The sequence below is a fragment of the Ambystoma mexicanum genome, chromosome 8, assembly GCF_040938575.1.
Source record: "Ambystoma mexicanum isolate Mex_15411 chromosome 8, UKY_AmexF1_1, whole genome shotgun sequence".
Lineage (NCBI taxonomy): Eukaryota > Metazoa > Chordata > Amphibia > Caudata > Ambystomatidae > Ambystoma > Ambystoma mexicanum.
Window position 1 is genome coordinate 708,579,324 of NC_090929.1, and position 27,203 is coordinate 708,606,526.

The 27,203-nt window shown below is 47.8% G+C and overlaps 1 protein-coding gene and 1 long non-coding RNA gene across 5 annotated transcripts in view; one reads left to right on the forward strand and one right to left on the reverse strand.

The window, feature by feature from the left end:
* Positions 1-10,767, reverse strand: part of LOC138472378 (uncharacterized) — a 33,001-nt gene extending 22,234 nt beyond the window's left edge. The window contains exons 1-3 of one of the 2 annotated variants that reach the window (XR_011268593.1): positions 10,684-10,767; positions 2,166-2,264; positions 1,739-1,830 (exon numbers count right to left, since the gene is read on the reverse strand). This is a non-coding gene — a long non-coding RNA (uncharacterized lncRNA). Of the gene's footprint in view, positions 1-1,734; positions 1,831-2,165; positions 2,265-10,683 lie in introns of both variants that reach the window. The other variant, XR_011268594.1, reaches the window with a different exon arrangement.
* A 63-nt stretch (positions 10,768-10,830) lies between these two features.
* Positions 10,831-27,203, forward strand: part of TYSND1 (trypsin like peroxisomal matrix peptidase 1) — a 339,687-nt gene continuing 323,314 nt past the window's right edge. For 2 of the 3 annotated variants that reach the window (XM_069610512.1, XM_069610513.1), the window contains exon 1: positions 10,832-10,947. The gene's annotated coding sequence lies outside the window, so the exon portion shown is untranslated. Of the gene's footprint in view, positions 10,948-27,203 lie in introns of all 3 variants that reach the window. The other variant, XM_069610514.1, reaches the window with a different exon arrangement.

The window sequence follows — 27,203 nt, forward strand, 5'->3', positions numbered from 1 at the left end:
CTAGCACCACACATTGAAGAAGCACCATCTGTGCAAATACCAACACACGCCTCCCACTTTATGCCGTGGGAACTTAGGAAGTAGTTAATGTCAAAGACTACATATGCAGTTGCTCTGCCCCGAATTGGATTACAAAATAAGAAATCCTGCAATATTCGTTTTCCATGGCAGTACATCACATAAGCAATCAAATGTGCTTACTTTGAAACGTCAGTGGTCTCATCCAACTTTAGGGCAAATTGACTGTTTAAAGCGCGATATCAAAGAACAGGTCAGTAATGCGGTCGGAAAAATGTGGTGTCAGACATAAGGATATTTTTGCATTTCTCTGTTGCACCATTACCAAGCATTACCCGGTTGACAGTGAGAATTGTTGGCAGAATTACTTTCTCAGCATCTGTAAAAGGCTTTTTGTTTTTGCCCAGATAATGTGGCAAGAAGCTTCTAAAGCATTTGCAGGTACTGAGGCCACATTTTTAACAGTTTCTTTTAGCTTTTTTATGCCTTGCAGCTGCCGTACAAATAAATCCCTCATCGTTGTTTCCAAATGGTGCCTTTTGAGTTGGCTTTAGGCTGTCATTTGCTAATGTAGCACCACAAACTGGGGCTTAACTTCTCCAACAACTGCGATCCATGAGAAGCCAAAGTCCAAATAAGAGACATCATATTTCCATGTTTTTGCATTTCTTTTGTCCGTTTCACCTCTCCTTCTGCTTTTCGTTTGAGATTCCTACCATCTTTGGGCACTAGGAAACGATCCGGTTCCATGTGATGATTTCTTCATTTTAAAGCCTGAACACAAAAAAGATGGATTTTTTTTGGGCTGTTTTTGGGTTGGTTTTAAAATGCGGAAATATCACATACTGCCCCCCTCCTTGCCAACCGCTCCTTCACTTGTTAATCTGGGGGGGGGGGTTAATCCTCCCGGGCCCCCAATTTCCCCACCCACAACACACACATCCTCCCCACACATACCCACATAGACTCTTACAGACATACATACAGTCCAAAACACACCTATGCCCCCTGCGACGACTACGCTGGGGCTCACAGAGCCTGTCAGCTCCTACGCGCACTCATGTGCAGCAGGGATTTGACAAGTATGATAGTTCGATTTAGAAAGACCGCTCCATGCGGTCACGGATCAATCTTTCTAGATCTACCCTTTTCCACCCATCGGTAGAGTCAAAAAGATCTTTTCACTTAGTACCAACTATGCATATAAAAAAAGGGGCCTGATCTGTGAAAACATTGCAAAACGCCTATGTTTTTAAAACCATTTTGTTTAAAAAAAAAAATAAAAAAAAAAATAAAAAGATTTAAAATGGCAAACACACCTGCAAAGGTTTAAAACAAACCATGTGAAAAGGCCGGAGGTTGGGGGGGGGGGGGATCCCCAAAAGATTGAAACAATGGCAAACACCACATGCAAAGATTCCAAAGTAACCATATGAACAGCTTGGGGGGGAAAAGCCCTCGCAAAAATGGGTCAGAAGTACTGGATGGAGTAAACAAAAAAAAAAAACAAAAAAAACCCACCACATTGATACCATTCTCAGAACACGCCCTGTTCAGATTGTGAAGTCCTAGCTCGAATTTCTTTTTGAAGTGTGGTCCTGGACTAGGCCACAGATTGGTGCTGAGAAACCCACCTGGATGAACGTTGCACAGGGCCGATATAAACCTCCTGCACTTCAACTCAACCAATGGTACATAGGTAAAAGAAATCCTTACCTACCTGCCAGCGTGACTCAGTCAAGTGCTTCACTGGATTTTTCTTGATGGAACACAGGTGGTTAGGTTGATACACTGACACTCGGAGCGTTGCTGCTGCAAAGAAAACAAATAGTCAAGGATACATGGGTCTACCTGAGACTTCAAAATTAAGATTAGTCGAGCAGGGGTTAAAACCAGCTCTTGGGTGTTAGGCATCAGCTAGTAAGCAGGACCCAACACTGTCTGGGAAACCAGGAGAGTACACAGTGCACTGTAAATGCAACTCCCACATGAGACGTGAATCAGTACCGCCCCAAACTGGACATGAGAAAGGAACAGCCTCAAAAATGGGTTTGAAATCCCTGATTGTGACTCCTAACTATACCTCTAAACTTGCCCCACCATCACCCACAGCAAAATACAGTTGTTTAAAAAAAAGGCATTTTTACCGTCGGCAAGTCCTACTACAGATGTCAGGATTTTTTATGGTGCCACTGGTGCTGGGGACTTTGCTGTTCTAGATGGGTTGATAGAGCCAATTTGTGTTCCTGCAATTGAAAAAGTACAATAAAAAAAAATTGAACATACCAATATTTGTACACTACACCCTGCCAGTCAGTGCACATCCTCCCAGCACACAGAAAGGGACATAGGGTGCCGGGTCCTACTGGGAAATCACCAAAGTACCCTACAGGCCAGTCCACCCCAGCTAGCAGAGAGAACAGAGCAGTCGGAGCACATATCTGAAAATGTGATACACAGTCACAGAGACATAAAATGATAGAGAGAAAGTGCAACAACATGTTATATTTTACCCTTTCTATTCCCTGCCTAGAATAGATGAGGACCAGCCTGCTGGCACTCCAATCATTCATCTATATATCTTACAAAGAATCCAACACCGTAGTGCTTAACCCCACCGAGCTAACTCAGAAACACTGAGTAATAGCTATTTAGCTTTTACTGCAGTTTAGTGACAGTGCTCAAGTAGCGGCAGACTGCCACGACTGTCATGCCAGACACGAGGGCCCCTGGCTTCTCTGCAACATATGGTGACCCACGCAGGCGAAGGCCTTGCAGCCACAGCAGGATAATATACATTACCTCCACTTTAAATCACTTCTATGGCAGTGGTGCACCCAAAAGTACTGTTGGTAATGCAGTGATTTTAGTACATCAAGGGATGCATAGACTTGCTCTATAGTAGATGGCTACCCGGGTAGCGCAGGAGGTTGACAGACTGTTGCCGAGACATCATATATGCAAAATATAATTATGTGTATGGATATATTGTTCGTGTTTCTTTTAATGTGTTTAAGGTTAACTTTAACCAAAACAAAATCAACAAAAATATATGTAACACTTGTTAATTGAATTACTTTTTGAAATTTCTTATAAAAAAAAAAAGGAACTTGACAAAGCCTCACCGGACACAGGTTGGAGGATTATAAGTGCTTTATTGCGAGACCCCACAGGCCTCCTGCTTCAGCTTGCTCAACCCAACGGCCACTGTGGAATGTTGACTCTCAACATGCATCAACATTCCACAAGTGCCCATGCACGAACCCGTGCATATTACAACATATCCTCTTCCCTTGTATAACAAAACTGTTAACAGCTGTGACATGGTAAACCGCAGACATATTGAACAATGGAAACATGAAAAGAAAATTATGTAACTCATCATTAATACCAGTTAAATTTCATGGATGCATAAAGATTGACCACATGGATGCAATGCACCATACAATGTAAATTTCACGTATTTAACAAATGTAATCTCTAAACCTTATAGAAGGACCACACTTCCTAGTCAGACGACCCCGTTTTTGTCCAACATCAGGTTGCCGATCAGAATCATTTTGACCCTCCACATTCACTTCCGCACCCAAGGGACCTGGAAGTGGGACAACTTCTTCCTGTTCAAACCTGATCGCTTGCGAACCCACAGGATCATAATCCAGCCCTGTTTCCTGGGCTTCCGGATCGCACTGCACCCCTGCCCCCTCCACGCGTTTGCAACCATCCACGACCACCCTTCTCTTACTCCAGACAGAGCCATCCTCCAGTTGCACATGGCCTTTTCCAACCTTAACAACTCTCCCAGAAGGCAAAAACTTGCTGTAACCTTTGTGAACCATCCTGGGATTTTTTATGTGCACCTCATTCCCAGGCTTAACGTCCAACTCCTTTCTAAACTTTTGTGAAGACACCGTGGCCTCCTGGCGCGCCAAAATGCTGCGATGAACAGCCTGCAAATCCATATTACATGGCCCTCCACCACCCATAGCCAGGGTTCTCAACATTGTCCCTGCTTTCCTGCTCCTCATGAGCTCAAATGGAGATCTGCTCGTAACAGTGGCAGGGGTTCTCCGATATGCAGCCAAATATTGTGTCACCACTTCCTGCCAATCCAAACCATTGGCCAAAGCCAATTGTATAGCCGATTTAATCATACCATTGGCCCTCTCAACTAATCCATTAACAGAAGGATTATACAGAGCTGTTCTATAATGAGAAATGGCACGCGGTTGCAAAAATTCTCTCATTGCCCTGGAAGTGAACTGCACCCCATTATCTGTAACCAAACATGCAGGTGATCCCTCACGATCAAAAACTTTCCTCAAGAAAGCAATAACTGAATTGGTTGTGACACAGGAACATGCCGCCACCTCAATCCACCTGGACGTATAATCCACCAACACCAACATATATCTTGACTCAAATGGACCCATGATGTCCAAAGCTAATTTCGACCACACTTGCTCTGGAACCTCTACCGGATGTACAGGTTGTGGATGGAGTACCTTACTCTTATCGCTGACAGATCATGCCTGACAGTCTTTCACCACTTGTTCCACATCCTTGTCCATGGACGGCCACCAGTACTCCTCCCTGAGTCTCCTCTTAGTCAAAGATCGCCCCAAAAGACCAACATGTGCCAATTCCACCATTTTACCTCTCAGACTTACAGGGGGTATCAACCTACTTCCCCTTAACACACCCCATGGACCCTCGGCTAATTCATGCAAAACTTGGGCATAACCCTTCCCTTCAGGCCTATCCTTAACCGTGTGCCAACCTTTCACTAGACCTTCCCTAACCCATTTCAACTCGAGGTTAGCCTCAGACTCCACATCCCACAACGACTTCTCCACTGCCGAAGCCACGAAAGCCACCTGACATTCCTGCAAATCTTCCTCTTTCACCGAGTCCGTCTGACTGTCCGCCTCCACAACAGGCAAACGGGACAAACAGTCTGCCACAACATTAAGCTTTCCAGGAAAATACTGCAAGGAGAAATTATAATCCTGTAGCTGTACTGACCATTTGGCAATTCTCGGAAATACCGCCATGACCCCCTTGGTAGAAAACACTTGCACCAAGGGTTTATGGTCTGTTCTGACAATATAGGGTATACCCCATAAAAATGTCCTGAAGTGTCTTGAAGCCAATAACACTGCCAAAGTCTCTCTCTCAATTACCGAGTACCTGGTTTCCACATCCCTCAAAGTCCTCGAGGCAAAAGCCACTGGCATCCATTCCCCATTTATCCATTGCTCCAACACTGCCCCCAGACCCACCTCACTGGCATCCACAGTCAGGGCAGTTTTATTTTTCGGGTCAAACGACTTCAGACAAGGAGCATTTTCCACATCCCTCTTGACCAACTCAAATTCTGCTGCACACTCCTGCGACCACGCAAACCTTACACACTTCCTCATAAGAGCTCTCATGGCCACCGTTTTTTCAGCATAATTCGATACAAATTTAACAAAGTACTCCGCAAGGCCCAGAAAGGCCCTTAGCTGATCCTTATTGATTGGAGCTGGTGTATCCCTCAACACTGAACCAACTCCCCTCTGGGGCTCACACCTCGTGAACTTAATGTATGTCCTAAATATGTGACCTCCTCCACTCCTACCTGACACTTGGTCAATTTTACAGTCAAACCCTTGTCCTTAAGAATCTGCATGGCCTTCCTCACCCTGACATCATGCTCCTCCCCGTTGCTGCCACATACCAGAATGTCATCTTGAAAATAACTGACTCCCAATACCCCTCCAAACATCTGCTGCATCAACCTCTGGAACACAGCCGAAGCAAGGCCAAATGGCATGCGACAAAATCTGTATGCCCCAAATGGAGTCACAAATGAAGTAAGGGGTCTAGATTCAGCGTGCAGATCAATTTGATGGTACGCCATTGACAGATCAAACGTTGAAAAAAATCTGACATCTCCTAATGTCAGCAACAACTCGTTAATATTCGGCAAGGGATGCCTATCCACCCATATGCTTGAATTTAGCTCCCGGAGATCCACACACATTCTGATGCTCCCGTCACCCTTCTTAACTAAAACCACGGGAAACAACCACTCTGAAGACAATGGGCTCGATTATCCTTGCTGACTGCAGCTTAGCCAACTCCGCTTTGAATGCCTCCCTCGCCGCCACTGGCACTCCCCTCACTTTATGTACTTTAGGAACTGCACCCTTCTTCAAAACAATGCGATGTGTAAAACCTCTAAGCTTACCAAGAATGTCAGAAAACACCTCGGGAAACTCACCCATGAGCACAGTAGGGGTAACCATTATATCATTCTGTCCCGCTCCCTCCATGACACTGAGAACCGGTTCCTTCTCACCTGGATGAATCTGTATTTTTTGTGCCGCCTGCTCATCCCAGCCCAACACACTTGTCCCCTTTGAAGCCACATACAATTTACCCAACGTTTGCCTCCCTTTGAAAGAAAAATTTGACCAATTGTAGCCAAGTATGTCGATAGCACTCTGCCCATATGCACATGGTTTGATGTCCGGAGCCAGCAAAGTAGAAATCTGTTTACCCAAAACTTCTTGATACACTTCCGGGGCCACCAATGTATAAGGTGACCCCGAATCCACCAGCATATCCACAGGGTGCTGATCTACCAATACCGACACCCGTGGACCCTTCCGCCCACTTCCCTCCACATGTAATATGACACTATGATTAGAGCCACCACCTGATACCCCTTCTAACAACATGCTAGAGTCTTCTTGAGCCACACTAGCGACCATCCCCTTACACATGCGTGCAAAATGGCCCAAACGCTTACATTTCCTGCATTCAACATTGCAAGCAGGACAGGATTTAGAATCAGCAGTGTGACTCGACCAGCCACAATTTGTGCACCCCTCCTTACTCTTAGATGCTCTACTCCCTTGCACCATATTTTTATCCAAACCTTTCTTGTTCCTTGACACTACGGCATGTACCATCTCCCTATTGATATCTCTTTCAGTAACAATTTGTACGCTCGTCTTAGAAGCTTCAATTGCCCTGGCAATCTCCAACACCTTATCAAGTGAAGGATCACTCTCTATCCACAACCTTTCTCTGATTTTTTGATTCAATGTCTTCATCATAACCTGATCCCTTATATGTTCCTCCCCATTCCCGGGGAACCCACTTGTAGCCATGAGTGCACGAAGTGCCGTAACATAAGTATCTATGCTTTCCGTGGAACCCTGTGCCCTAGAGAAAAACTTATACCGCTCTAAAACCACATTAACTCCTTAACCAAAACGCATTTGCAATTTCCTCAAAGCAGTCTCATGAGTACTAACAACCATTTCTCCCTCACCTCCCCCTTGAACAATTACATTCTCCCCAGGCAGGTGACGAAAAACCCTCAACCCTTCAGTACCAATACAATTCAGTAACGCAGCCTCCTTTTCATCATCGTTGAACTTTGCCCCACCAGCAGCCCTTAAGTATACTTTGAAGGCATCCACCCACTGCTCCCACGGAGCAACAGGCTCTCCAGAACTTGGCAGAAAAGCAGGCGGAGGCCTGGAAGCCGTATGCATCATGGCTGGATGAAAAGCCTTGTTCCTTAGGCCCCCAACAAGCACTTGCCCACCACTGTGAGAGTCAACACTTGCTGTTCCCTCGAGATGGTGGATGTCCCCACTGTCACCTTGTGCACGTGCACCCACACGTAATTGCAGTACAACCGTGAGTAGGCACTGGGTGAGTCACAACAAAATAAGTGATGCAAGGGCAGCCTTCCAGATATCACAGCTCAAATCAGATGCACACCCTTCACCTGCCAGGGCTCCACAGCAGTTATATGCCCCAACACAAATCAAGTGAAGCAAAGATAACTTCCAGGGATCACAGCCCAAACCAGATGCACCCAACTTCACCTGCCAGGGCTCCACAGCAATCACGTGCCCCAACCTTACCACCAATGGCCTCCTAGGTAGCACATGGCAGATGACTTGTGGCAACTTGGCTCCCAGGTGTCCGTGGACTGCGTTGGATGAGGCCTCTGTTTCCACCGAAGAGCTGATATCAGCAGTCAGCTGATTCCAGAAGCACGCCGCGCAACGCCTCAGCAGCGCCTCCTCCCTCTGTCAGGAGGCCAACGATGAGTCGCTCGATGCATGAGTGCTGTCGGGGCGGAGCTACCACCCGGCACCCATCGTCCCCCTACGACACACGCAGGGATGCAGGCCCGCGCACAGCATTATGGCTGCTCCGCTCCTCCTCCAAGCCGCTTGACACACCTACGCTGCCAGGGGCGGAGCAACCGCCCGGCGCCCAGCGTCCTACTGCGAACACCGCGCAGGGATGCAGGCCTGCGTGCAGCGTTACAGCTGCTCCTCTTCCTACGAGGCCCCGACCGGACCCCGAGCAGCAGGACTGGAACAACCGCAACGACGGAGCCCTCCTGCAACCGTCGCTGCGCCTGGAACGCGGGATGGCGAGCCGTCGCCCACCAAATCGGCTTGCCCTCCTGCAGTGCCCCGACTAGGCACCTGGCCGCCAGCCACCGTGGGGAACCACACGCCCACAGCAGAGCCCGCCTGTGACCACCACTGCCCCTAACGACAAAGGGGTAGGCGGCCACCCGCCCCCAAGGGGATCCAATGCAGGCCGTTCCGACACAGGCCGATCCGCGACGCTGGAGTCGGGCAGGCAGCGTAGGACAACCAGCCAGCGCACACGTGGAACGGGATCAAGCAAAATCCTCGTCGCCAATGACAAAGCCTCACCGGACACAGGTAGGAGGATTATAAGTGCTTTATTGCGAGACCCCACAGGCCTCCTGCTTCAGCTTGCTCAACCCAATGGCCACTGTGGAATGTTGACTCTCAACATGCATCAACATTCCACAAGTGCCCATGCATGAGCCCGTGCATATTACAACAGAACTACTATAAAATGTGTTTGTCCAGGGGATGGGTTGGACTGGGCAAAGGGCTGGGGTATTTCTGCCTCTGTAGTCCAAAGTTGGCACCCATGAACCCAGTTTAATTTCCTAATAATTGCTGTCCGCACAACAGAAGCATATATTTGTGATTAACCAGTTTGATAAACATAACATCTTATAAATAGAACCTGTGATAAAACTCAAAGCAAGGGGCATACAAATTACAGAGTAATGGTGTGGGGATCTGACAAAAATTAAAAACAAATAAAAAGAAATAACATTTCAAAGAAAACAATTGAACGCAGGTTTCAGCAGCTTTTTTGAGTTTGGAAACAACTTTTTCCTACGAACTTGTAAAATGCGCATTTTAAAAACAATAATGTGTCCAGCATGTAGAATACCTGCTTTCAACAGTGATCGCACTTGCGCCCCAGTGATGTTTATGACCCATTGATACCCGTGGTGTCCCTTTCAGGACAGAAGAAAACAAAACGGGATGAGCAAACCGAGCCAGGAAATGCGCGAATGACGACTGGGGAAAGGAGCACTGCGAAGATTAGGTCACCAAGCCCTCCGCTTCCCTCGGCGAAGCTGGGGGCTTGGTAAAGCGTGGTCATGGCTGAGGTTGGCCGGGTCACGAGATGCGGCCAGACATCTGATGCTGGATCTCGGACCATGCCAGAGCCGTCCCATGGACCAGTGAGGTGAAGAGGCAGAGGGCAGCCAAAGCAGGGGGGACAGTGTTGTATGATATCTGATTCCCCCAGGGCAGATTGCTGGAGCCCAATCTGCCGTGGTGGAGACAGATATCGTACAACACTGGCAATGAGTGCTTCCGTCCCCGCTCACCTCCTCTCCCCCCTGGCACTCAAGGTGGGGGCACAGAGGGAGAGGGGCACAGGGGGACCAGCACTGCAGTGATCAGGCCCCCCTGCTCACCTCCGCTCCACATGCGTTTGCCTTCGTGGGTCGACAGGGAAGCAGAGGGACCAGGAAAGGCCTGAACCGCTCACTTCCCGGCACCCCCTCCACCTGTGGTGGTGGGGGAGGTGAGCAAAGAAGTGACTTCCCTTACCAGGTCACAAGACGATTGCGCCACCAGCAGCAAGCAACAATGCAACCTGTAAGTGCGATCCAAATGCAGGAAAGCGCATGTCCAGTCTGCATTTATTTCATGTTTCCAGGCCGGAACAGCTCAATGATGGCAAGGCACTGAGCGGTAAAGTTAGGCACATCTCCCTGCAATGTTCAAATCAGAACCTCTCACCTCGTAAAGGCAGAAAAGTTACAAAAATCATGCCAAGGGAACTTCACATATATCACCCGCAGGAGGGCCCGCATCCAAGCCTGCGTGTGCCTCCAGCAGTACAGAAAAAGAGGCAAACATGGGATTGACAATGGGGATTAATTTCCAAATGGGTGAGTTCGTTGCTATTCTAACAGTGAAAGCCGTGTTGCGCACATAAGAGTGAAGAAAAATAGCGTATAATTCCGACTTGCTGTTGGCAACCGAATTTGGCAAAACCATCTATCCTGAAATTCTCTCGGCGAGCACGGCACGGCCATAAATCACGTCTGTTTAGGGGCGGAGGGAGCCAGGATGGGTATAATACCAGCCAAGAAGACACACAGGGATCCGCTGTTGCTGTAACCAAAATCAAAATAAGAAAAACAAACCCACCGGCACCTAAATATATACCTGGCGATTGGAAACACTTCGCGATGTATAAGCGCCTTATAAATACAAAATAAAGAATAAATACCTGCCCGTACACGGCACGGAGTGCTCTTTCCTCCATGATGCGCTTCATTAGCACGTTGACGTCATGTGTGAAAACGTCACGGCGACTTAACTGCAGTTAAGAACTACTTCCTGACGTCTTAAAGGCATTTTAGAAAGTGTCGGCAAACTTTTAAACAAACACAATGCTATCGGGTCTCATATGGACTTTGAACGTGTAATTGATAATGAAAGCAACGTAAATCCTCCTACGAAACGCTAATTTCCTGATTCCCGGACGCATCAGGTGAGTGCATGCGATGCAGCTCGTAATTAGATGCATTTCTTTTACCAGCTAATAACTTGGATCGTTCTCATCCCTCTGTTGTTATATTGTTAAGAGTAGCCGTTTTGCAACCTCTGGAAATGCACGTTGAAGTGAGAGGCTGCGTAATTCCTTGTACTGATCACATGTTGAAATTAAACATTGTAGGCACGTGCCTTTATAAACAACTGGTTTTGAAATTACACAGGGCAGCATGTTGGAATCGTAAACACAGTAGCTGCTCCGAAGCTCATTTATGGTACAGTGCAGTCTCAGCAATGCTTGCAGATGCAGTTACTGCTGTGCAGCCACTACACAGACTCTGCTCTGTTGTAAGTGACTACATATATAATAATACCTGCACCGGCTAATGGTTTCAGCCGTGCACTGTCTGCAGTTACAGTGCCTACTCTGAAAGTAATGATTCCCCAGGGCTACACATCCGGTACTCTCTCTCAGTCTAATGACCCTTCTGGATAATAACTGCAGGCACAGTGTCTGTTCTAAGTCTAATGGCTGCAGACACTACAATCTCTAGCCTCAGGCTGGAGCGAATGAATGCAGACACAATACCTGCTCTGGAGCTAATGATTTCTGATATAGTACGTCGTACCTGGTAATCCGATACATATGACAGAGCCTGCCCTGGGGCTGATAACTAGAGACACAATACCTGCTGCTCTGCACAATACATACTCTGGGGCTAACGATCCCAGTCACAGTACCTGCTCTGGAGCTAATGGTGTTTAACATAATACCTGCTCATGAGCAAATCTGGGATTAATGACTGCAGAAACAGTAAAAACCCCATGCACGCTTTCCTTCTCATGTGTCCTTTCCTATTCCTAATTCACCTTGGACACCTCGAACCCCACTCTCTGAAATGAACATACAGCGTAAAGAAATGATCAGTAGGGATAAACCATTGTGCCACGATTTTCAAAACGTGTTTGGTGCTACTGATATGATATGATAGTAGCGCCTATACACAATGGGCCTCATTACGAGAAGGGCGGTAAGGGATACCGGGCACCATTAAGGAGACTGGTGCCGGTAATCCCTTACCGCCCTACTACGAGTTCCCTTAGCAGGTCCCTCCTTAACCAGGCGTTATGGACAGGACCCGCTAAGGGACTTCAGAGCTAATAACGGTACCGCAAATTGCGGTACCGTTATTAGCTACTTCCCCATTCCTGTTGAGCCCTATTGGGGCTCAAATGGGAATGGGGAATGTTTTTTTCAATGGGGACTTACCGGTCCCACAAAGGACGGACTACAAGGTAAGTTCCCATTGAACGAGAGCGGTGCCGGTACCGTTATTGGAGGCAGTCATGGCGCAAATAGCGCCATGACTACCTCCAATCTCGGAATTAGGCTGTTTCAAAGCGCTTCAAGGCAAGGGAGGGAACAAGGGAACATACAATGACATTCTTAGAGGCCATGAGCAGTAAGGATGTGAAATTAACTATCGTATCAACGACATTTCAGATAGTGCAAGAGCTAAGACATAGGTAAGGAAGGGAGGGGGGAGAGTGGGAAGGAAATGGAAACAGACAGGCGACTACCGTACTAGGCCTGACGACATTTCTGGTGGAGTCAGAGAAAAACAAAAGGTGAGGGAGAGGAGTGCAGAAAGGGAGGGGACCTGACAACATTTCAGATAGTGTTGGAGGGGTGTGGGGAGGAAAAAAACAGTAATGGGATGATGAGGAAACAGACAAGGCTGCTATCATATTAGATCCAGAGACAATTCTGACAGAGTAAGTGCCTAGAAGAAAGTAAGAGGAGGAGATAGGAAAAGGGAGAAGGGAAAGGAGGAGAGAACAGAGAGTAAGCAGTCAAAAAGAGGGGAGAAGCAAGAGTGGAACCGAATACAATTGCAGAAGTCGGTAGTAACACATAATGTTGGAAGCCAGGATACAAGATGAAGATGGGAACAGCTTGATTCAGGGCCACCATGAGTACAAGATGCAAAGGAAGTCCAACATGAGAGTTGAGAAAGAGTGACACACCGTGAATGAATGAAGTCCATAAAGTTGAATCCAGCATTGGCCACAAGACGGACGGTGATGGTGAAACCAGAATGCATCAGGACAGACTCCTGCAGAAGTAGGCTGGAGGAGGTTGAGGGGGAGCAAGGTAGAAGAATCAAGCAAAACAGGCAACACCTGTGTGCGAGAAGGGGGGGCACAAGGGAACATCACAGGGGGACCAGAAGGGGTGGGGATGGCCTGTGGGGACAGAGGGGGTAACACATGTTGGTGCATGGTTACCTGCTGTCTGAGCAGGGGGTCGGGCCCTGGGTCCTCCTTGTCCGAACTGGAATTGCCCTTTTCTTCATCTGCCCTTCACTTTGGACGCCCGGGTGAGAGATGCCCTTAATCTAAGAGTTAAGAGCAGGAAGGAAGAGGCAGGGATAAGAAGGTGGGTGGTGCTTAGACCAGGGGACCTAGATCCACTTGTACCTGCTCCTCATCTGCAAAGGAAAAGATGCTGAAGGACTCCTTAAGTAGGGAAATAGAGCGTCAAGCAGGAAGGCACCAGGTAGGTGGGGCTTGCTAAGTGGTGAAAAAGAGCGGCAAGCAGGAAGGCACCAGGTGGGCGGGGCTTACTAAGTGGTGAAAAAGCGCGGCAGACAGGAAGGCACCAGGTGGGCAGGGCTTAGGCCAGGTGACCAAAATCCACTTGCACCTGCTCCCCATCTGCAAAGGAAAAGAGGCTGCAGGGCTCCTTAAGTAGGGAAACAGAGCGGCAAGCAGGAAGGCACCAGGTGAGCGGGGCTTGCTAAGTGGTGAAAAAGAGCGGCAAGCAGGAAGGCACCAGGTGGGCGGGGCTTGCTAAGTGGTGAAAAAGAGCGGCAGGCAGGAAGGCACCAGCTGTCATGAACCGTCGGATGCGTCCCTTTTGGACTTTCTCGTCCCTGACACATCGAGGCCTGCACTCAGCAGTACTACCACCATGGCTGACAGACACGGAACGTTGTTTACCAGCTTCCGCGTTGGACGTAGCACACTCTATAAAGAAGCCATGCCCCTGCAGGCGCGCGCGTCTCAACGCTACCGGTTACAGTGGCTAGACATGCGTTGCCGTAGTTCGCTCTCGCTGACTACCTGTTCCCGGTTCCTGGACCCTTTGTTCTTCCTCCTTCAGTCCCTTCCTTTCCTTACCGACTGTATCCTGGACCCCCGTGTACCCGTCTCGAGTACACATCATCATTTCCTGGATTTCCTGGACATACTGAACGTTCCAGGAGTCGAAGCGCCGATCACACGCAGGAACCCGAAGAAGCCCACCCGGACTGTACGCAAGAAAACTCCTTCAAGGAGCTCCAGTAAACAACAGCAACAGCTGAGAAGGGGGGAAACCTGTGACACCAGGTGGGCAGGTCTTAGGCCAGGTGACCTAGATCCACTTGCACCTGCTCCCCATCTGCAAAGGAAAAGAGGATAGAGGGCTCCCAAAGTAGGGAAACAGAGTGGCAGGCAGGAAGGCACCAGGTGGGTGGGGCTTGCTAAGTATTGAAAAAGAGCGGCAAGCAGGAAGGCACCAGGTGAGCGGGGCTTGCTAAGTGGTGAAAAAGAGTGGCAGGCAGGAAGGCACCAGGTGGGCAGGGCTTAGGCCAGGTGACCTAGATCCACTTGCATCTGCTCCCCATCTGCAAAGGAAAAGAGGATAGAGGGCTCCTTAAGTAGGGAAACAGAGCGGCAGGCAGGAAGGCACCAGGTGGGCAGGGCGGGGCTTGCTAAGTGGTGAAAAAGAGTGGCAAGCAGGAAGGCACCAGGTGGGCGGGGCTTGCTAAGTGGTGAAAAACAGCGGCAAGCAGGAAGGCGCCAGGTGACCTACATCCACTTGCACCTGCTCCCCATCAGAGGATGCCCATTCACTTCACTTGCGGCAAAAAGGTGGTGCACCGTGATCAAAGGACATTTAAATGTGTGCATCATAGTTGTGCACATTGATGTGCTCTTTTCCCACCAAATGCACAACTGCGCAAGGCAGAAGGTGAAAAGGGGGTCTGGCCATTTTCAAGTAAATTTCCGATTTTCAAAAGAGGTGCACTTTTCAAAGCACAGGGAAAAAATGATTTCCCTGTGCCTAGTTGGAACAGGTGCAGGAGGGTATAAAATGTATGGGTAGGTCACTTATGATCCTCTCATGCAATAAGTGGTGCATGCTGTGTGTGAATAAGCTAGTGAATGTCGAGCCAAATAATGTGTGTGTGTTCGTGTCAGGCCAGTGAGCTGATTTTGGCTGGTGAGGGGAGCACAGTAACAAAGCACATTACATTTTTAAAAATTTTATTGGCATTTTCAACAGTAAGAACACATGAAAGCCCCCTCCCTTCTCTCCTACCAAATGCCTGTCCCCATGTCTTTCGTTATAAACCGTTCAAGGGGCATTTGTAAGCCGGTGCCTCAGTTGAGAGTAGCGATGCCTCTCCCCCTCTTCTAGCCAAAAGTCCTGCTTGCACTGTGCAAAGGATTTAATGTCCTGACCTGAGAACATGCCATGTAGTTTGCGGTACCCTGCTGCCTCCCACCCATTGAAGGCACCCCTTTCCAAACCCGGTGTGAAATGGATATTCCTAAACCGCGACATCAGTGGGGAGGGGAAGGGGGTCAAGTTCACCGTGCGCACCAGCTAATCTAATGAATCCCCCACTACGGCCCTATCCTGATATGGTACATGTTTGCAGGTCTATCCCCCTTGGATTGTCACAACTCGTTCAGCGACAGGCCTACCGCTGCTTTGTCAATTCGACACCAGACCTTCCTGCAATCGCCCCTGAACCAATACCGGATCACTCTGATTTGAGCCTCAAGGAAATGGAGACAGAAGTTTGACGCTCACAGACCTCCCTTGCTTCTGGGAGACATTAGCATCTGCATAGCTACCCTGGTTCTCTTAGGTTTCCAAATAATTGACCCCACATGTTTTTGAATGGTCCTGAAGAAACCTTGGGAACCCCCACTGGCAGGGCCGTGAAATAGTACAAGATTATTGGCAAAATCACCATTTTAAGGGCATTTATTCTCACCAACCAAGATATTGATAAGGGCATCCATTCTGCTTGCAGCCGGTGCAGCTTTTCCGCTAAAGGCGGGTAGATATCACGGTAAAGAGCACCCAGAGAACCAGTAATCTGAACCCCCAAATATCTAATGTCAGTTTCTGGCCATATATAGGGTACTATACCCCGCAATTCCTGAACCTTTTCTGAGGGGGCGGTCACGTTTAATAACTCTGACTTGTGGGCATTTATTGTTAACCCTTCCACCTCCCCAAAGAGAAGAAGTTCCAGTGAGATCCCTGGAAATAAGGTTTCTGGTTCTCTGATCAAGAGGAGCTTGTCATCAGCAAATGCTGCGACTCTATGCTCCTTACCCCAAGGGGAATCCTCCTAATATCCGAGGAGGCCCTATTTCTGACCAAGAGTGGGTCCAGTTGGATGGCGTATAAGAGCAGGGAGAGTGGGCACCCTGCTTAGTGCCTCATGAGACCGTGATCCTCTGGGAAAGTTGCCTGTTGATTTCCAGGCGCAAGGATGGATTTACTTACCATTGAAAGGAATTTAGAACCAAATCCCATAACTTCCATGGTATGGAAGAGGAATGGCCATTCGACCCGGTGAAATGCCTTCCTGCATCAAAAGCTAGTATAAGTGCAGGCGTTCTAGATTTATTTACTTTTTCAATTAGATGAAGACCGGCTGAATGTTATCTGAGGTCTATCTATGCCTAATAAATCCTGTCTGGTCGGGATCAATCAGTTTAGGGACAAGCTTATCCAGGCATGTCGCCAGAACCTTGGTGTAGATCTTTGTGTTTAGATTAATAAGATCATATATACATATATATAAATAGCAATTGACCGGTACAAACCGCATAGTGACATCCTTACCCGGCTTTGGGAGCAGCACAACCATGGCTTCTTCCATTGTAGGGGTGGTACACCCTGCCCCCCTCTGATCTTCAAAAGAGTACAAGAGCTGGACTAAATGCAGTATCAGTGCCTCTCTAAAGATTTTGTAAAAGCAAGCTGGAAAGCCGTCCGGGCCTAGAGCCTTTCCTAATGGCAAGGCAGCTACAGCCGCCCTTACTTCTAAGGGAGTAATGTCTCCCTCAAGTTCTTCCTGTTCTTGAGGAGTGATCCTAGGGAGAGGGCATTGGGACAGGTATTCCCTTTGGGTTCCCTCATCAGGGAAATCTGATATGTACAGGGATGAATAATATTCTGTGAAGACCGAAATTATGTCACGTAGAGCAGTGCTTTCTTGCCCCCCACCTTTATTTCAAGGATTGACCCTGATGCTTCACTGACATGCGATTTGCCGTATTGGCTTTGACATAATACTTCTGTTGGAGGTAGAGCAATGAACGCTCTGCAGCTCTAGTCTGCAAAACATCTAATTGGCCCCTAATCAGCCGATATTCCCTTTGCAGTGTACTCCCCGCATTAGTTGCCATTTGAGCCATTATTTCTTTAAGTTTAGCTTCCAGTTCCTCCTGTAAAAGACCTAGTTCTTTGTCCCTTTGGCACTTCTTTGCGATGAGCCCCCCCTCAATGTAGCGTTAAATGCCTCCCACACCACCTGGTCATGAACACCCTCTGTTGCGTTAAGTGCAAAGTAATCCAAGATTTTATTCTTTATGTCCTCACATAGGACTCCATCCTTAAGGATGTGGCTAGGGAACTTCCACCGATATAGGCCTGGTTTGTTCTGCCCCATATTTAAGGGAATCTTTATGGCTGAATGTTCTGACGGGGTGATCACTCCTAGCTCTATCCCTGCGACCCTACCCAATAGTGACCTCGAAATCCAGAAGTAATCGATCCTTGAGAAGGATCTATGAACGTGGGAATAAAATGTGTAGCCCCCCTCAGTTCCCTCCACCCATCTACTGACGCCAATTGAGCCATGTGTTTGTTCGAGCAGGTAGATTGCGCCATCTGGTTGTGGAACCCCCTTACGCTCTTGTCTTCCCTTGGGTCCCAAGGCAGATTAAAGTAGTCTACCAATATTATCTGCCCAAAAGTCTCCAACCTTTGAAATAACTGGTCGCTGGCATAAAGTTGAAAGGAATCTGATACTTCCGTTTTTTGGGGCAAACCGGATATCGTATCAGTCCGACATCTCCATTTTGATTGTGGTGAAATGGCAGCTCTCCAACAGAAAGCCATTATAGCTTGTGGCCTCCAGTTGATAGTAAGCACTACTGAGCTCTGTGACATAATTTGTCTGGGAATCATGAAGGATGTATAATCTATTTCTCCAGGCTATGGAATGAAATTTGGGATGTAATAGCAATAATCGTAGCATGAACCAATAGTACCATGTTTCTCGTATGTATGTATGTATGTATTTATTTATTTATATTTGTATTTATTTATTTGTATAGCGCACCTAGGCGCATTATTACAGTTACAGTAGTGCAAGGTTACAGTGACGAAGTACATACATAGAAATGAAAAGCAGCAATATATACAGTGAGAAAAGGGAGCAAATAATAAGCAGGTTGCATGACTAAAGTTACATAAACAAAACACAGTGATTACTAAAATGATAGTGTTATCATATACAGTTAGAGAGAGGCTGTTTGTTCAAGGCTAGCTAGTTTCCTGAGAAGAAAGCCAGTGTATAGCTTTAGTTCTAAATAGTTTGAATGATGGTTCTGTTCTTAGGTTAGTAGGTATGGAGTTCCATAATTTAGAGGCGTTCACAGGGAAGCTGCTGCCTCTGGATTTTTGGCGGTTGTACCTCGGGATTAGTAGACAGTTCAATTGCGCTGATCTGGTGGGTCGATTGGATTGCCTTTTGGCGAATTTACACACCAACTAATCGGGTGCCGAGTTGGATAAGCATTTGTGCGTGAGGGTCAAGGTTTTAAGCGAGATTCTGTTTGTAATTGACAGCCAGCGGGAGTTATGGAGGCTTCAGAGATATGGTGAGATCTGGGTATGTTAAAGGCTGCTCTAAGGGCATTATTTTGAAGGACCTGTAGCCTGTTTAAGTTGCGTTTGCTGGTGCCTAGGTAGAGCGTGTTACAGTAATCCAATTTGTATAATACATGGGCTCTGGCTAGTGAAGAGCAACTTGCTGGAGAGAGGAAGGGTAAACACAAGTTTATTTGTTTACAAGTGTATGCTGTAGCTGAGGCTGTAGTGTTCACTTGTTTCGTTAGGGTGGATTCAAGATATACGCCAAGTGTTTTAACGCATTTGGAGACTGGGATGATTATGCCGTCTATGGTGAATGAGTTGAAGAAGGTGTCTATTTTATTTAGGTTGGCTTGGGAGCCGGTCAGTAGCAGTTCGGTCATTTCATCATTGAGGCAGAGGCCATGTGTGGCCATCCATGCCTGAATGATGAGGTACATTTTGTTCAGTAATGTGGAGTCATTGTTGTGGTTGCCAGAGATCGGGATGAGGAACTGGGCGTTGTCAGCATAGTTAGTGTAGGTGACACCGAGGCGATCCAAATCATCAAACAGTGGCTTGGTAAATATATTATAAAGTATTGGCGACACACAAGACCATTGTGGTACTCCCCAAGTTACTGGTGCTTGGTCGGCCGCAACTGTAGAGGAGAAGAATCTCATTGTTCTTTTGTCTAGAAATGATTGTATCCAGGCGGTGGCTTTTTCAGAGAAGTGGGCTGAGGAGGTGAGGTGCGCTTGAGGCTTGGCCTTCCTAGATTTTAAAGGTGCAGTGGCGTTGATGGCTTGGTGGAGCATCTGGTTGTAGAGGTCCACAAATATGGCCGGTCTGTTTCAGTATTAGGGTGATATAGAATAGGTTGTAGGTGAGGAAGTATGTTTTGTAATGTAATGTTTTTGTTGTTTTTTGTTAGAGCTGGAGGAGCTATGGTTTTGGCTGTGTTGGGTTGCTTGCAGGATTGTATGGTGAACAGTATCAAGTGATGTCAGTCCAAGCGCAGGGTGAATTGGAGATGATGTTGGTTTCACAATTAAGGTCGCCCATCCAGTCGAGGATTCTGCCTTTATTATGCATCGGTTTGGTAATGCGGTGGGAGAATCCTAGTTCTGAGATAGAATTAGCTAGGGACGTGGCAGCGGTATCATTAGGGTAGAGGAAGCCAATATTGAGGTTTCCCAGTAATAAGTTTTGGGAGCTTGGTTTAGTGTCAGTGGCAAGGAGTTATAGTATGTCATCTTCAAAGGAGGATTTAGGTCCAGGCGGTCTGTAGACCAAGTGAATCTTTAAGGTATGTGAGGCTGAGAGAGGTAGTTAATAGGGAGAGGAGTTTGGCAGATGGGAATGTGTAGTGGGGTAAGGCTCTCAGTTCAAGGACAGTTTTACTGATGACGGCGATGCTGCCGCCTTTGGAGGTTTCTCTATCAAGTCTGGTAATCATATAGTTGTCTGGGATGGCTAGGGCGAGTGAGGGGCCTGCTGTTATGGCTAAAAAGTCAAGCTGGTTGGCAGTAATGAGGTCAGCCACATCTCAGTGATCTAGCATTGATTAGAGCTCCTTTGATTGGAGTAGTATTGTTACTAGGCTTATTCGGGCCCGGTTGGGGTCTTCGTGGATGGGGATGAGCCAGAGTTTGTGGTGGTCTTATCTAGATTCAGTGTTTTAGTGGTTGTGATTTTGGTCTTGGTTTGATTGTGGTGCGTTGAGGATGGTAGGCTAGGGTTGATTCAGCGTGGGTCTGGAGGCGTAATGTTGTATCCACAGGGCTGGTGAGAGAGTATTGGGAGTCATTTACTAGTGTGGAGGCATGATAAGGTTGAGGGTTAGTGAAGGCAAAAAACTGAGTGGGTGCTATGGAGTCATGGCTGGGTAATGCATCCGACATGGATAATGAGACAGTGTTCTTGTTGGGGGCGAAAGGCAAGGTTTTGAATCTTGCTAGTATTATGCCTCATCTTGCAATGGCTGAAGGCTATGGCTTGCAGGATCAGGAGGGTCTGTATAGTCAAGGTGAGGTTGGAGAATAGAAACTACTTTTGCGAAGGGCTAGCGTAAGACGTAGGCATGGTTAGTTGTACTCTGTAGATGGACGGGCTTATAGGTTGTATGCTAAAGTATTGGCGGTAGTGATTAGCAAGTATTTCTCTTAAAAAATAAAAGCAGTATATGCTAACAGGCTATCAACAACATCTCTGAGTCTGTCCCCTGGCTCTCCCCTCTTTGGCCCCACTCTGTGTACGCAGCTCAGCTCTATCCCTGACCAGCCTTCCACCTCCAGCAGGTCCGCTAACACTTGCTGCGCCATTGTGCGTAGATCATTGTCTGCCACCGCCTCAGCAAGGCCTTTTATTCTGAAGTTAGCTTTTCTTGAGCGGTTTTCAAGGTCTTCGCTCTGGGTCTTAAGGTTCTGTGTGACCCTTGTTAAATGCTCTACCAACTCATCGATCTTCCTTGTGTCCTCTGCAACCTCTTGTATGGCGCTCTCCGGGTCATCATTCTGCACCTCTAGATTTGTTATGTCCTCCTTCACCTTTTGCAAAGATTGGGACAGTTCCGCTCGCATCATACCCAACTGCGACTGAATGGTGTTCGCTATCTTGTCCCCAAAATCCTGAAAGCATTGGTGAAGGACCTCCTAGGCGACCTCTTAATCTATTTTAGTGCCTGCCAGTGCCCCCAAATCCTCTCCTGCCCCTGATGTCCCCCAGCCGGTACCTCGCTGTCTCGGCGCCAGAGTCTCTGCAGATTGCCCTCTGTGGTTACTTCACTGACTTGCGGGCAGCTTGCAGGTCCTTCCCATAGTGTGTCGGCAGGTCTGATGGGGGGGAGCCTTGCCCCCTCCTCTTCTCCCAGAAATTGTGTTGTACCCTTTGGACTTCTCATTGCCATTTTTTCAGGGCATAGGACCCTCCTGCCTCCGCCGCTTTGTGGGTCCGCCCTTGACTGTGCATGGTTGGAAGTACCCTCTAACTGTGCGTAGGTGAGCCACTGTTTGTCCTCTTCCTCAGGTTTCGAATTACCCTCCTCCTGGCCTTGGTGCCAGGGTCACTCTGCCCTGAGCCCGACCGAATGGCATCTCCTTTATTCTTCCTTGCCCACCACGGATGTAGATGGAATCTTTAGCCCTCTATTTAGCCTCCGGGGAGGCCAGGGCCCCACCGGTCACTGTCTCCAATGCTGGTGCGCATCTTGTTCCCTTGTTTCCCTGGCTGTGCTTCTGGATGGGGGTGTGCTGGCTGAGGCACTATGTGCAGCTTCAAAATCCAAAATGTACCTCAAATGGGCCTCCAGCCACCCCAGCTATAACACCATAGGGCCTCCCCTGGTCTTCTCTGCAAAGTGCTGGCTTCAAAGCTTGGGCAGGGGCCTTCCCGCCGCACTCCTCCACTCCTCACCGTCACTCTGCTCAAATCTGGTGATCACTGCCTGCACTAGCCAGCCTCTGACTGCTTGCACCCTTTCCTTGGGCCAGGGTGCATTCTGACCTGTGATTGGGGGGGGGTTGAGCCCAGCAGGGTTGCCGCCTTCCTGCCTCTTGACTTTCATTGTGCGTCCCCTCCTGGGCCTCTTCTCCGCTGCGCAGCTCTCAGCAGTGGGCTACGGGTATGGCCCCTCCAGATCCTCCTGATCTCTCTGATGAGACGCTGCTTCTCCGGTACGGGGGCAGCTCGGTCTTGCCTCGGTCCTCCGGCTGGTGCTCGCCAGCAGGAGAGCCCCCGCACCACAAATCCTGAACACCATCTCACATTGTGACAGACAACAGACTTGTAATGTTAAACCTGTGTACCTGACATGCCCCAACCCGAGGGTCAGGCAAAGTCAGGCAATTGATTCAAATCACACACACCTAACAGCCCTTTACTTTCCGCACAGGGATGAAAGGTAGAGCCTGAGAGAGTATGACTAGCAAGGCGAGTCCAGCAGACAACACGACAAGACGGTAACCATTTCAAAAGAAGGAGAAAGACGGCAGGAATCGAGAGGGTGGCGAGGAGAAAAGTAACATTGCCCTTTTCGCCCCAGGCATGCAGACCTACATGGCAGAGAGCCTAAGGCCTCAAACAATAGCACAAGTGTCCTGCAGCAGATGTCAACGGTACACGGGGCAATCCTATGCCGATAAGCAGGAGCGAGGGAAGCTCCTGTGGTAACGGCCTTGACTCCAGAGAAGCCAAAAGCCAATCGGTTCATCACAGCCGGTTGGTTGAGGGGAGAACCGATAAGAACCGGACTGTGATGAGCGAGAATCGCAAAGTGGCAAGTTTTGAACTAAAACAGATAAACTTTGAATGAACTCTTGGGAGTGTAAAGGGGAGAATAGCTGCAGAGGGAAAGCGGCACCACGTGTGTACTAACTCGAGACACTCTGGTCGAGCCCCATATGAGAGAAACTTCAAGAACCAGAAGACCGTAGGAAGGCCAGCAAAATAGGTCAAAGTGGTCATGCAGAGGGTCCAGCAAAATCCCTGTACACTCGAAAGACTTTGCTCTACATGCGCTTGAAAGAAAGGCAAGTGAATCCTGCAAACATTGAACTGTGAAAAAATAGAACATATTAAAAGGGGGACAGTCGCTATCACCCTGTTCGAGAGCCACAGTAAACCCGGTGAGGGGAGGCTAAGAATCGAGAGGAATCGGAGCCCAGCAAAGGAGGATTCATGGGTAAAAAGTTGTCTCCCCAAGATTAAAGAAACTGAAAGCAACAGTAAAGAGACTACAAAGGTGAACCCGAAGGAGGGATGCCAGAGGGGTGGAGCCAACACTCGAGTACTGACAGCCAAGAGGGGTATGAGCCCGGTAGAGAGATGTCCAGGGGTGAAGCTATCATTCAAGCTTCTAGAAGAAAAGTGACATAAATGTGTGGATTACAGTTAAAAAGGGTCAGCCCAGAAGAGGCGGACCCAGGGGTGAATCGTCACCCAGTGAACATTGGAGAAGAACTTTTATTTGTTAAAGGAACTTTTGTTTTGTTGTTTGAACACGTCAGGTCCTCGAAGGCAAGAGACTTTCAAGTGAAATGAGACTTGGCCATCGACGGCCCTGATTACTGGAAACTTGAGGGTTAAAAGCTGAACTATCATCTCGTGCTAGAAAAGCAGAGCGAGTCTCCTAAGAGCTGCCATTGGAACTGTTGTCTCGCGCTGGAGAAGAGCCTGAGAATGTACTGTGCTCCAAGTGTCCTGAGAGCTGCCATTGGAACTGTTGTCTCGTGCTGGAGAAGCCCGAGACTGTACTGTGCTTTAAGCTCCCATCTTACTCGTGTCCAAAATGTGGGGAAGGGAGACCCAGGCTACTGTATCCTGACATATTGTTTGATGACACTTTTCTTGAGAACTATCTCACACCCCTTTTTTGTATTAGAGGTTTGGCAATAGGTTTCTTAGTATAGGCCCTTTTTGGTTTGACGCAACACTACGAAGACTGCCTTATTTTCATTTGATGGTTGACGCTTGCTCCCATCTTAAATTTAGGTTTAGGTTAGGCGTTTTTCCAACCTGCATACAACATTTCATTGTTCAATAAACACCCTTGCAACTGTGATCACTTGTTTCTGTCTTACTTGTTGTCGCCATGAGTTTATCGCATATGGTGTCAGGCGTGGGATATGATCCAATTGATAATAGTTGGAGAGCCCACTTACGTGTCAAGAATCCAAATGGAGAATTCCATGTCCTTAGAGTTGGTGAACAAGGAACTTAACAAATCTCTCCCAACTGCCTCAAACATCCTGGAGTCAAGAGGAAAGGCCAATCGGACCTCTTTTTCTATTAAGGGGGAGAAATACGTGGAAAGCCTGACAACAACCTTCCAGTCCGCAGAACAAAGAACGGGAGTCCAATTTTCTTCCCTGACCTCTCGAGCCATTTCACCCATTCCAAAGGACGTTGAGAGCAACACATACTAAATTCTATACCCTATGGAATATTTCCTACCCTAGGGAATATTTCCTACAGGGAAGGGACACAGTTTTAATCTCATTACAAATTAGGATCTCTTGGGTTGATCCTTTTTTATTCTGCCTTGTAAGGAAGGTAAATAAAAAATGTTACCTTATCTCCCGCAAATACGAACTGATCTTTGTGTGTCTACATTTTTCTCATGCCCCGTAAAAATCACTAGGGTAGACCGAGTAGGGATCCTAGCATATGAGACCCCTTGGAAAACACCCTGGGAGAGGCTCATATGTGAACCCTTAGGGGAAGTGTCCCTTGAGAAAACATCAAGAAGAGACCTAGAGTTCCCTTCTACAGAAAATAAACCCCCAGAACTCCCTCTTTATTGTTGAAGGGGGGGGGCACAGTAGAAGAGGAGCCAGGGAGAGAGGAGAGAAATCCAAGTTACAAGGTGCGAGAAGAACCCTATATTAATCGGAAGAAAATACTCTAGAAAATTATCAGGAGCATTTTCTTTTTGCCCCTTAAGAGTAAGAGAAGATTAACATATGATATATATCTCTAGATATATCTGAAACCTCGCAGCTAGAAGCACGACTATTTTGTAGAGAGAAGGGCCATGCAAAAGAAATCTGCCTTGAAGCGATAGAAGAGGAACCAAGGGATATTCAGGGAAGGGAATGGAAAATCGAGAGAGAAAGAGAAGTAAAAGAACTCTTCAAAACATTCCCTATGCAAAACCTTGATACCAATGTATGTAATATGCTGGAAAACCTGGACCAACACGCTAGGTGTTCTGGAAGAATTTCCCCATGAAACCCCACTGTCCAACCTGCATAGGGGAAGAGCATGTGAGAAACCTGAGGGTATTCTCCCAGTAAGACCCTGGGAATCCCTTATTCAGGTGGTGTCAGTGCTCACCCAAACAATCAAAAGGATTCTCCAATAATGACCCAAACCAACAAAAGCATACTCTGAAGCATACTCAAGCAACAACAAAAAAGGATACTCCAATGGGTATGTAGAAGGAGGACTCTTGCAAAAAAACCCGGACCAAAAAAGTCCAGGACTCCTCACTGATGGAGACCTTCCTACTGATGTACCCCTCTGCTTGTTCTCTGCCAAAGCAGAGGAGTCGATCAATTGAAAGAACGATAGAGTACCAACACCACTGGGCACACCAGTCTGTAAGGAAAAGTACAGTTTTAGTTAAAAAAAAAAAAGAACAGAGACAGTGTGTCATGCGCCGCTTCAGCACCTGGCGTCTTTGGCCCCGCTGCCGCTTAGGGACTTCCTGATTCCCGTCACGCTGACGCGACGTCTCTCTCTACGCGGTCTAGTCTTCTCCGCCGTAGCGCTATTTAACCACTCCTCTCCCAGAGCACTGGGCGTTGCAACCTTCCACGGTCAGCTGTTTTCCTCGCTGCCGCGGTCTTGCTACACGCAGTTTACCTTTTGCTCCTCGAGCATTTTTTCCTCTTACTCTTTCCATCCTTATTAACCGGTCTACGCCGGTCCCAGTTTTTCGTCTTCTCTCAACCTTCATTCCTCTGTTCCAGCCCTCTGCCTTCACTTGTTTACTTTATCTATTTGGCGTAATTGCTGTGTTTATATTTCTCCTGGTTCCTGTTGCTGCCTTCTCCCCTCATTCATCTGCATACTCGTCCAGCGGCCATCAGTATACTTCCCGGTCCAAGGGGTTTTTTGCCTATTCTGGCTTTTTTCCCCCTTCCTGTCTCTCCCGGGAGGGGGATACGGTCAGGGCGCATTTACACGCTCTCACTGTGGCTTCCTCTTGTGGGAGACACTCTCAACCTCGAAAAAAGGAAAAGGATTATACGGCACATCGAACGCTCAGTCCAGCTGAAGAGGATTTCGACTCCACAGGTGAGGAGGTTGAAGAGAGAAAGGAGGGCATTGTAACAGTGGTAGAAACGGAGGCTGACAGTTTGCAACGCCCACAAACACCAATCATGGCTACTCCTGAGCAAGTGCAGGAACTAATTGCTGCGGTACAAAGCCTTTCTCTAGAAATGCAGAATATGAAAACTGAAAACAATCTGTTAAAACAAATGGTGGCAGTAAGGGAGCCCCCCAACACAGACCTGCCCCCTATGCCTTTATCTTCAGGGAAGTATGATGGTTCCCCCAAGACCCTAAAAGAATTCCTTGACGCTTGCAGGGTGTATTTTTCCTTCAGAACCCGCACCTACGCCTCGGATCATGCCAAGGTTGGATTCCTGGTGTCTAATATGACAGGGAACGCTCTAGCTTGGGCCACCCCTCTGGTCACCGGAAACGACCCTGTCCTTCAGAATTTCGATGCATTTATTGCTTTTGTTAAACAAACCTTTGAGAGACCCGAAATCTCAATGGCAGCTGGTGAAGACTTGATGGACATTCGTCAA